At 32.5% G+C, this 12,830-nt stretch overlaps 1 pseudogene; it reads left to right on the top strand.

Annotated features, from left to right (window-relative positions):
• The first annotated feature begins 2,949 nt into the window (after window positions 1-2,949).
• On the top strand, window positions 2,950-12,505 carry LOC149570564 (chromatin remodeling protein DDM1-like; annotated as a pseudogene).
• Window positions 12,506-12,830: the final 325 nt, after the last annotated feature.

The raw sequence follows: 12,830 nt of genomic DNA, 5'->3' as shown, positions 1-12,830 counted from the left end.
AACTGTAGTTGGTCCATTTGGAAGATAGGCTTGTGGGCTGCAGAGAGTGAGAAGCCCTTCAGTTGAAGTGGCTAATGCTAACCCTCATCCAAATCCTCACACTTGAGGAGACCCTAACAAGCTAAGAACCCCACCTACTTCTGAACCAAATCATTTTGTAGCCATTCTTGTGAAGCCTGACATTACCAACACACTGTTTGACCAAGAAAACATGGGGATTAATTTTGAGGCGTATGAAGACATTCCTGTCAAAACCAGTGGGGAAAATGTGCCTCCTCTAGTAAGAAATTTTCTAGAAATCAATCTGGATGAGGCACTGAATCTCAATATAAAGTGTTGCAACTATGTTAAGCCCACTCTTGTGCAGAGGTCTGCAATACCAATCTCACTAGTCGGCAGAGATTTGATGGGTTGTGCTTAGACTGAATCGGGAAAAACAACCACCTTCTATTTTCCAATCATTTATGTCATCATGAAGTGGGCCTAACTTTAGCATATAAATTTAAAGCCTCTCTTATGTTTGATTCTCTCATAGTCCTTGTACGAGGTGAGTGTGGTTTGGTGGTCCATTGTCTACAAGTTCTCTATCTGAGGGCATAAATAAATATAGTGGTTTCTTGTAGAGGGAGTTTGAGCATTTCTAGGCTATGAAGAAGATGATTGGATGATATGTTGCTAGCAGGAATGCTTGTTATTCTACCTACATATGTTTCTCACTAGAATTTATTCCAAAAGAGGGGCAAATAATTATTAATAGTTGGAGATAATTAAGGGTATAGAGTGCTCAGGGCACATGACCCACATTAATATCCGGCACTTATACTACTTTAATAATATTGCTTAATAGTAACTGGAGTATTTTCTAGTAGGTTGTCTAATACTTCGAGCTTATTGGTTTGCTCTGAAAAGCTTGAGGGAGTGTGGATTTTGAAAGAGGGATTAATGGGACACCATTCTTGCTGCAGCAAATAGAAGGTGAGAAGGGGATCGTGATCTCCTAAAGAAGATGAAAAATCAGTTAAATATGTTACCACCCATGGTCATGGTTGTTGGAGCTTAGTTCCCAACCAAGCAGGTTTTACATTTTCCACAACATTAATTTTTGGATCTTTTCTTATAAATTTTGAAAATATATGGTGCCCACCTTGAGTAATGGCCACCATGTAATAACATTTTTGCTAACAAGGATGGTGTCATTGAACAAATAGTGTTGGGTAAATTAGAGAAGTTTGAGGAGTATGGAATGCCTTGCTAAAATAAAAACTTTTTTAAGTGTTTTAAGTTTGAGTATGCTAGAACATGACAATTGTTTCTTATGTATTTTTCAAACACACACACCAAATACGTCACAAGTTATCATGTCAAAGGAAACAGGCTATAGGCATTAGAGAATTTTAAGATGATTGTATCATGTCTAGTTTTATTTTTAAACTCCTTAAAGATCCTTAGGTAATTGCAAGTCAGTTTATAGATTCTTTTATTTTTCCATCCTTTTTGATAGAGTAATTCATTTAGCAAACATTAAAGGCATGATTTGCTACATGGTAGATCAATTGAATGACTGGTATTTTGTGGTTACTTCACCATCGATTTGGGTGTGACTTTTTTTCAATGTAGTAGATGTTTATGATAAAATAGTCCATTTTTCAAATAGCTGCTAAGTGTTTGATCAACTTAACAATGCATGTTTGGAAGCTCTTTGATCAACTTAATAGTTCATGTTTGATATCAATGTTTGAGGGAAATAACTTAAGAAAAAATTATGTGTGTGTGTGTGTGTGTACATTTATGCAGGTCTACAACACTGTGGAAAGAGTTGCAGGCTAAGATGGATCAACTATCTTAGACCTGATCTCAAGCGTGGCTGCTTCTCTCTACAAGAAGAAAGGCTCATTATTGAGCTTCATAGAATCCTCGAAAATAGGTAAACATACTTTTAAGGCATGTAGAAACCATAAATAATTCCATCAAGGAAAAGGATTCCAACCTAGCATGTATAGAGGATATAAAATATTAATTGTGAGTTGTATTATTTCTTGCATTGCTAGAGGCCTGTATGATTTACTCTATGTTCTTCAGATTTGTATATCTTCGCTTGTCTTTCCCATCAAACTCATTCTTTAAGTATCATGAATAACCTTCTTTTCTTTTCACTTAGTTAGAGCAACATCTTGTTGTTGGATTAATTATCAACATTTTCTTTTGAAATTCATGAGATCATCTCTTATGTTCAATAAGTCTAATAATTGTATCAAGCAATGGCAGATCTATCTTTTGATACAAGAACAACTACACTTGCAACAATCATTAAGTAGATAGTTTGTATATTACATGTAGCATATAAGAAAGAAGCAAAAGATAATAGTGTGGTATAATTGGATTTTATATCTACATCAAACTACTTATTGGGATTTAATTCAAGGTAGAGGTTTTATTATACCCCAATTCTTTCTATGATGGTTAAAAATTTGCGTGAGATGCCTACTTACAATGGGCTAAAGCACCCATTCAAATCCTCTATTTTAATAATCAGCACTTTGGGAGCCATACTCTTACTTATATCAAATCATGCAGTTCTATCTATTTGAGGGATAATAGCTTTATCCTATAAACTGAAACATTGATCTCTATGCAGATGGGTGCAGATAGCGAAGCATTTGCCTAGGTGAACAAACAATGAAGTAAAAAAAAATTGGAATTCATGTATTAAAAAGAAACTCTTGGCCCAAGGAATGGACATTAATACACACTAGCTTATTAACAATAGTAGCAGCAACAACATGACACAATCCCAAAGTACCAAAAATTTATTAGATGAACAAGGTGGTGTTAGTTTCGTGGGAGCCCATTTATCAGGATCAACATATATATAATGTTCCTCCAAGGCCACGTGCAAGAAGGAGCTCATTTCCCTTGGTGCTTATTTTTTCCCCAACTAGGGAATTATCAATGCAGGTAAGTTTCACAAGTGATCATCATATTCATTTCATGCATATTGTTTAGGAATATACGTTTCAGTTGGATAATGTCTTTTGTCCTTTCATTGTTTTTATTTTTTTGCTTTACTTAAAGGTATTTCCAATTGACTTCTTGTCTTCATTTTGATTAAGTTGTAAATGATTTAGATTTTAGTTACAACATGTGTTCTTAATTATTTCAAGTAATTTGTAAATGGTTTGCTATTGTATACCCTTGGCCATCTATTTCAAGAATGTATAAATGAGTTCTAATTATTATTTTTGTTTTACCTAGTGGTATTTCCAATTGATTTCTTGTCATCATTTTGATTAAGTTGTAAACAATTTAGATTTCAGTTACAACATGTATTCTTAAATTATTTCAAGTAATTTGTAAATGGTTTGCTACTATATATCTCTAGTGTTATGGTGTTTTTGATATATCTATTATTTGCTAATGCTATTCTGGTAGGATTTTCCCTCAAGTAGGAGGGCTTTCCCAGTATATGTTTGGTGTTATGGTGTTTTTGATATATCTATTATTTGTTAATGCTATTCTGGTTCATAAAATTTAACAATTATGTCCTTGCCTCTCATAAAATTGCTCCTACTTTTTTCTTTGTTGTATCCTGGTATGAAGCCATTGACATTCTAACTACATTAAGACCAACATCAAATATGAAAGAATAACTTTGTATAACTAAATCTCTAGATGTGATGTGAGAACAAAAGACATTCCATTTGAGATAACTTCAAATGCTAGCCAATGAGACAATAATATCAGAAAACTAAGATTCTAAGTTATGTCCATCTATATACTTGATCTAATTGAAGAGTATTCCATTTAATTGTTCTTGCATGCTACTGAATGCAAAAAATGCTTAATGGATTGGAATAAATGCTTGCTTTTCTGATTATGGCTGCAAAAATTGAGCTCTCACTTATTTAATGTTGTTGACTATTATTAAAGGGTATTCAACTTGCACAAACACCTTAATATTATTAATGACTACTATATTCTATTGCTGTCTTACTATATCTTGAAGTTGGATCTTAATATTTTTGTCTTTGAGCCACTAATGCTTTTTCCTCAAGACAGGTGTTGTTATTAAGCTGAGAGTTAGCTCTATTATTGGGTTGTGCTCTTCTTTTGGTTTAATTTAAACTCTAATTATGTTATTGGATTAACTTAAGGTGCTTGTTTTTTGTCAAGCAAGCCTATCCATTTTGCTAGATTGAACTAGAGCCTTTGTATCAAAAAATACTCAAATTTGGGCTCTGACCCTGTTATGGGAGAAATAAACGGTTTTGGACTAGATTGACTTGCAACCCTTTTATTAGTCCACACTCCTAACCACACTATAACCTTGTTATTGAGAAAGACTGAGCCATGTTAGTTTTTAGTATTGAGAATACTTTGGGAGATGAGGTAGTTGGAGTGCCAAATAAGTGGGCCTTAATGGTAAGGAGGGTTAAGATGTGCTAATTTTATGGATCTATTTTGGACCTTTAGTGGTATATCTTTTCTGCCATAATCTAAATCCTTGCAAACTTTTTAGTAGCTTTTAGATCTTTATTTAATTTTTCAGCTGTAAAAATTGCATGCTAAAACCATTTTCAGCCTGCAAATATGAAGGAAGTGTGTGTATTTTTATCAACAAATGTTTTCTTGATGACAAGATGTTTCAACGTAAATTGGTATAAGTAATGCATGTCTTAAATTTTCTAAATTGCCAATTCTTAGGTTCCAACATCTCCACATATTTCTATTCATCTTATTTCACTCATTATTAAATAGATAAAACATGATTTTTTTAGCATCTGTACATGAAAGATTTTGTCATTTGTTGAAAGTCCAATAGTTTGATGGTCCACTGTGCTAGAAAAATAAAATATTGTGAATTTGTATTTTAGGATTCATTGGTTTGTAAATGATAAATTAGTATATTAGCAAAGATTGCTTTGGGGTAAGTGTAAATATAGCCTCAAAATTTTTTCACCAATTTTAGTCAACCAACACGATTTTATATGTGTCCATTGATTGTAAGTGAAGTCTTTTGAACATTACAATATCAATATTTTATTGCATATAGAAATAAAATATTGAGGCTATAATATATGTTTGACAAAATGCTTGTTAGCTAGACAAATAGTGGCCTTGGAACCCTTCGTGAAGGCTATAAATAGAAGGAACTTATGTGGATTTTTTTTGAAGTGTTAGGAATGATTAATCTTTTGTCTTATTTGACAGTTTCCTCATACAAGATAATTGATGGACGTGGGCATCGAATAAAGCTAGTGGGCAAGGGCTTATAGTTAAAAGAGTGTGAACATATCATTATAAACAAATTAGAATTTGAAGGTGGCCGAGGGCCTAATGTTGATGGAATTCAAATAAAGCCAAGTTAATGGCATAAATGGATAGATCACTGCAGCCTTAGTGATTATGATGATGGACTTATTGATATCACACACCAAAGTACTGATATAACTATTTCAAGGTAAAGTAACATTTTTTTTAGTTTGGTCTAATTCAAGTAGTGCTTTAAAGAGCTATCAACTACCATAGGACCTTGAAAATAACATATATATTAATATTCTTAATTATGTAACAAGCATATATAACTGCATTTCTACTATGCCTCTAGTTAATTCGTAGATGCTTGTCTTGGACTGGAAAAACCTATAACTAGATCTTTGTTTGAGAAAATATTTGCTCTTATCATGATCTAGCTTGCTTCCAAAATACCCTGGGATATAATTATTGTTTAGTCTTCTTACAATCATAATTGATTCATACTTTCAGTAGCCTATATGCTATATGCTGATATGATGAGTATAGAAAAAAATAAGGCCTTATCCTCTAGCTTGGGTCTTGTTTGAATTTTTCTATTTAAATTTGAGTTTCCACATTTTACAACAACAATATCAATGCCCCTACTAAAGCCAAATTCCCACCTTATGGTAGAGATTTTCCTGGCTGGGTTCCCACTGTTCGATTCACTAATGGAAAACTCACTTTAGATTATCTTGGTATGCTTCGCTTATCAATAGTAAAAATATTGGATTTCAGTGTTCTAGATCATAAACTATATTCATGTTTGAAAAATAAATGATCTTTATATCTTGTACATGAACTGTGTGAAAAAATAGATGTTAATTTAGTGCATAACAACTGTCTTAAAACTCCAATCTTTATTTCTTGCACATTAAGTGTTGTAAAAAGCTCAATCTTTATTTCTTGCATGTAAAGTTCTTTACAAGTCCAATCTTTGAAGACTTTTTAATATGTATATGATAATGCCTCCAAATGTTTTGGCCTCTACATATGCTCAGCATATGTTATGCCTAAAAGATTATTTTTTCATGACACTACAATGATTTTTTCGTTCTGCTTGGGTTTATCTTTTTAGCTCTGCCTAAAATGATTTAGCTCACTACCAGCAAATATATCAAAATTTAGTGTTAAAATCTATAGATCATTTAATAATTGACATCCTTTAATTTTTTTCACATTATCTATTTTCAAAGTCTAATCTATGTAAAGTTTGTAATATGTACTATTTGCATGACACTCCAAATTGTTTTGTTCTCCATATATGTTCAGCAAACGACAATGGCTGAAAGAATTTATTTTTTAGGTCCTCAAATTATTTATATAGTCTACTTGAAATGATTTAACTTGTCACCAGTATAGATGTCAATATCCAGTGTTCAGATCCATAGCAAAAATGCCACCTTTAGTTTTTTTTAGATAGTCTATTTTAAAAATCTAATCCTTGTATTTAAATTCAAAAACTAGCTATAGTGGCTGAAATATTTTCCTTTTTCATGTCATAAAATGAGTTTGTATTCCTAATTGAAATGATATATTTTCTTCCCTTGTAGTATTGATCATGTGGAGTTTTTTCTACAGCATCTACACTAGGCATCAAAGAAGTAGTTCCAACATATTTGGATGACAGTCTCACCTCAGATGATTTGCTTACAGGAGTAAGCTTCACTTCAGATAGCTCTAGCTATGATAATTTTATTGCAGAGAGTGGGGTAGGCTTAAATAAGTCTTTTTAAAGAATTTCCATTTAAGCATTAAAATGGTTACATTACCAGTGCATGTAATGTGGGTAATTTGTTGTTTGGGCTAAGAGCTTTTATATTTTGTGGGGGTTGTGCAGAATGTGATAGCATTGTGGAAGCAAGTACAGTATTTTAGGGAATATGCATCTTGAATAATAGCCATTTTTGGGGAAGAGCATTCTTTGAGTATTGTAAGCAATGCGCTTTACTACTTGGTTGTAGGGAATGTTGATTGGGGTGTTAGTTATTTCTTCAATTTAGGAAATGCTAACAGTAACTGTGCTATGAACTATACCATTCCTCAGTATATAGATCTTCTAATTAGGAGTGGTATTGGCTCCATTATGGTAAGATATTAAAACCCTATCCATACTCCATGTTGTTTCATTGATGGTTGTTATTGGTGTTATTGATGTGAACTGTTGTGATTTTGACTGACTTGATGACATTGTGTAAATTTCAAAGTTTGTGATCTAATAATATCAATCTATTAGGATGGTAGTTGTTTCACTTTAACAGTCCTGAGCTTTTAATTTTGGGGTCTTGCATTTAATTTTCATTTATGTGGTATGGTTAAGAATTACTATTCCAATCTTCAGAGCATCGATGAATGACTACAATATTACTAGTTTTAAAAGGCCTCACATGTTAGAGATATAGATAGTGCAAAGTTGTTTGTAACATTAAAATGGAATTGGCTATGAAGTATCACAATGATGCTGGATGAGACATTTATGTACATTTAAAACACTCTTTCTATTAACTTAGAAAATGATAGAGATGTTAAGGTAAAAGCTTTAATGCTCTGCTTTCATCGTAGCCATATCTTAGATAGGAATAGTGTTGCAGTGCATTATTTTGTTTCATTATGATATCATTTGGATTCAAATGAGTGGTATTTAAGTTGAATTTATGATTCTATATTTCAGCAAAGTAATAGGGAAAAGGATCTAGTACTTGAGTGTATTTGAATGGTTGTTGAGTGTATTCTAATGGTTGTATAGTTGTTGTGGCACCATTTTTCAACTTGTTAAAATGAAGTAAGCTGTAGACGGGGGCTTAGCATGTTCTTGAAAAGGAAAATTGTTGCATCTTCATTGTAGCCCTTTAATTTCAAAGAGTTAATTTGAGTAGTCTTCACCAACTGTAGACTGCATCAAGACTAGGATGTCACCCATCCCAATACAAATCCGACTCCCAAAAATTATGTCCAGTTTAACTTCTTAACTCATATTATGACTGATTGAAGGCTTACCAAAATGATTGGTTGTTAAGAAAAATAAGGTGTAGTTATGTATAAACCTTAAATTATTGGCACCCTTTTTCCAACTGGCTACAATTATGTGTGTCATGTAGACCATGGGCCTAACATGTTCTTGAAAAAGAAAATGTTGCAACTCATCTGTTTATGTTTTTTTATCTTCATAGTCTTAAGTAGTCTTCACCTACAAGAAATTGACATGCATTCATTTGTGAATTGAAAAGGAGTTTGGATTTATATCTTATGGATAGTTCCATCAATTGGAAATAATGCAACTACTATACTCTATCAGAGCTTATTTAAATAAACTGACCATTATTATTAGTTTTTTAAGGAGTTGATTGTGTGAATAATTTTTATTATTAGTGTGTCAAATTATACTACTTAATCCATCATCAGCATTTCTTCTACTCCTTTCCATTTGCATCTTGATGATGATCCAAAATGTTGATGATAGAAGATGGTCACACAATCAAATTCAGAAAACAAACTAATAATATTGATGAATTGTTGAAATCTGATAGCTCTAAAAAGACCATTTTTAAGTATCAAACAACTTATTCTAATGTCTCTTGGTATACATGATGTGTTAGGATCTGTACAAGTTTTTTAAGAAACTTCAGCATTTTTTTATGTTGCCATGTCAAGTTTTTTGATTGTGGCAAAATTTTGCCGAGTTGGAGTTTTCCAACTACAACCTCAAGGATGCTACTTTTTAATAGAATAATATTTTTGAAAAGAAAATAGGCTTCACTATTATCTTCCCAAGTGAGACAACACATATTCCCCAAATGATAATATTATTAGAATAGCAAGAAATCTGTCAAATAACAGTTTAATCCAATTGTAAAAATAAAATTCAATTAAGTTTGGCAAAGACTGATTGAGAAAAAAGAAAATCAAATAAGAAAACTCATACCCAAATATAGAAATGGTTAGTTCCCCAATATTATTTCTACTAGCCTCTCTTATAGCCACAACCTTTGCATGTGTAGTTGGATCTATTTTGCTTCAGACTCATGTTATGACAACTCACAACAACTTCCTCTCCAAAGACCACAATAGCAGCAAAAGGCTCACCATCTTCAAATTCTACAAAATTTTATGCTTCTTTTAGTATATCTACTAACACTGATTATGGTTTTTGTTTTCCTGGTTTGTGAGGTTTTGATGTATAAAGCTAGGTGGGATTTGATGAGAAATAGCTAGGATTTTTCCAAGCTGGGTAAGAATATAAAGTCATGAATGACCAGGTGTTGAATAGTGGAGTTTTTTGTTGTACATGGATTTCATGTGTTGTTCTAACCATGGGCTCTTCTATCTCTCCTTTTTGCATACACACAAATCAATGATAAAGAGAAACTAGGGGGCTACACAATGGAAGCTTTTGTTGAGTTGGGGGAATGGAATGGGAATTAAAAGTCATTAAATTTTGATTGATTGTGTTATAACTTATGCCACCACCTAGTTTTTCCCTTCATTCATTCATTTATGATTCAAGAGTGGATATATATTTTTTCTTTTGCTATTGGTGGGAGAAAAAGCAATGGGATGGGTTAGGAGGAAGAAGAGGAGAACAAAAGAGTTCAAGTATGCTTCAAATTCAAGTAGTTAATTTTATGTTTGTTTTCTGTTGTTGTACTTGAGATTGACAATAGTTTCCTTTTCAGGTAATTTCAAAGCTTCATTTGATTCTTCAGCCATTTCTCCTCAAAAGATTGAAGGAAGAGGTGGAACAAAACCTCCCAAAGAAAAAAGAAATAATCATGTATGAAAATATGATAGAACATCAAAAACAAATCCAAGAGCATTTAGTCAATAAAACACTTGAGGCCCACCTGCAGAGTAAGGCAGAGAGAGGTTGGGTAATGTGTTCTCTAATTTGGAAGAGTTATTTTATAGAGCTCCTGCATAAGTTTTGTTCCTTTATTAAATTGTACTATTAGCCATTTAGCCAGTCTTATTTGTTTGAATAGTAAAATTTTTCTATGACTTCCTTCATCTGTTTTAGGCACAGGCATCAGAACAAAGCTAAACAATTTGATGATTCAACTAAGAAAGAATTGCAACCATCCTAATCTATTGGAATCATAGTTTGATCAATCAAGTTTTAATTAGTAATTGAGCTTGGTTATTTTGAAACTGATTAGTAGTGGGACAAATTGATTTAGTGTTATGTCTAACATTGAGCTTTCTCTTCAGTTGATTACCCACCAGTGGCTCAATTGGTTCAACAGTGTGGCAAATTTGGCTTGTTAGATAGACTTATATTACATTTGAAAGCTTGAAAACATAAGGTACCAATAACAATTTGCATTAGTAAAAATTCATTTTTATTGCACCCTTAAGTTTCTTGTACTGATTTCAAGTAACATAGCAATCAAGAGAAGAGTTTGCTTGCTATTCTTAAGTTCTATGTGCCTCTATGTTTTAGGGCATGCACTTTGCAGTTTGTAAGCATGATTTTCTGATGGTGCCAAAATTGTACATTGATTATAGATTTTGATATGTTCTCAATGGACAAAAGTTCTAGATTTACTGGAATACTATCTTTAAGCATGTGTAGTTTTCTTACAAATTCTTCTTTAATGTCTTTTTCAATATAAATCAATGATTTTAATGATCCAGAAAGAAAATTTTGTATCTTTTTTTTAAGCACATGAGCTGGTGGTCTTGGGATCAATCTCACTACTACAGATACCTATATTATTTATGACAGTGATTGGGTAAGATATAATTTTACATATTATCATATTAGTTTCATTGTCGTATGCATTTTTAATGCATGTTTATAGAGTAGAAAAAATTATTTATTATCTAGGAACTTTTGTTATGAACTTGCATTGATGTTTGTTTGTATGTATTTATTGTAATTATATCAATATAATAAGTTTGATTATGTAGAATCCTCAAATGGATTTGCAAGCAATGGATCGGTGTCATAGGATTGGACAAACAAAGCCTATACATGTCTATAGGCTTATCATGGTTCATTCTGTGGAGGTAAGGATTGTTTGTTCAACTATTGGAGACTACTCGGCAAATCTGGTTGGTGGAATTCTTATAAAGAGGGGTGGAAAATCTATAGGTCTATGGTATTCCCAAAGGTCTCTTTTATTATGCATGTAAATTTGGATTGTGACTTAGGCATATATCATTGGTAAGTTTCTCTTGTAACATCTATGATATTTGTAATTAAAAAATAATTGAAACTTCGCAAAGAATGGTTAAAAATTCCCAAAGGTCTCTATTATGATGCAGGTTACTATGAGAGCTAGTAGTGCAAGTTAACACAAGCAAAAAATTGCTTGCGAACATTCAAAGAATAATAAATGCCACAATTATGGAATGTTAGGATATGTGGTACATTTTGCAAGTCCTTGTTATAAATTGACCTCTAATGAAATTAGGTGCTATCCTTGAGAGAATTGACCTCTAATGAAATCAGGTGCTATCCTTGAGAGAAATCTCAATATTTCTTGGAGCATTGATATGGGAATTATACAATGATCTAGGCAAAGCATCTTAGTTTTCTATATTTTGGGCAAGGTTTGGGGAACAGAGCATCATATGCTACATTGTTCAAAATACATTCAATTTACTTCTCATGATTGGTGATTGATGACTTTCCAAAAATAGGCACATTTTCAATGCAATTGCATTAGTAATCTCTATTCTTTGGCTCTTCTTGTCTCAACAGGCTAATCATTATTGTGTAAATGTCTCATTGGAATGGTGTGCATACAAGTTTTGTTTGGTGTTTTCTATGATTTTGTACTATATTATCTTTCTGATTTATTGAAAGAATTAGCATGCTTCTTGATATCTATTTTAATCAAACAAGATGTGACATCCTATCTTCACCACAGCGTGTAGGAGTAGAATATCCACCATTTCTGGAGAGCTCTGCTCCAATATTTACTCCACCTTAGATGCAACCAATAACTTCTTTTTCAACTCAAAGCCATGTACCTTCAAGTTTTGAGGATGGAGTTGAACTTGAGGCATCTATGGCTTCTAAGGTTTCTAGTCTAAGGTATGTATTTTATAGGAGTTTGCGTGTCAAGAGAGGTTTTAGCATCTTTGATATTTTGATTTTTGTCTTCTAACAATTCATATTCTATAAATTTGAGATGTTGGAACTTTTGTGGATGTGCAGGCCATCGGAACATACTACATGGAGGATGAAAAACTTATTCTCAACTGTTAGACTTAGGCAAGTGATACAAAATGTATAATCTTAACATATGGTTGTTCAAATTCTGTATCTCCTAAATGATTTCCTTTTAGCATATAACTTGATGAGCATAGTTGCCAAGTTTTCTTATTGTATCTGGCATATTAATGAAGAAGCATATTAGTTATTATCAGTGTTTATCATAGTTTGATTAGTTATTGTTGATGTTTTTCAGGCATTCTATAAAATAGTTCACATGCCTTGCATATGATTTGACATTTTTCATGCATCCTGCACTCTCTCATCCGACTGATGATGGATTACAAAGAGTGATCTGAAACGATGATGGTAAAAAACA

The sequence above is a fragment of the Cupressus sempervirens genome, chromosome 3 (genome assembly GCF_028749045.1).
Source record: "Cupressus sempervirens isolate cs-2001-9-10 chromosome 3, ASM2874904v1, whole genome shotgun sequence".
Classification (NCBI taxonomy): Eukaryota; Viridiplantae; Streptophyta; class Pinopsida; order Cupressales; family Cupressaceae; genus Cupressus; species Cupressus sempervirens.
This window is presented reverse-complemented; position numbering and strand designations above follow the sequence as displayed.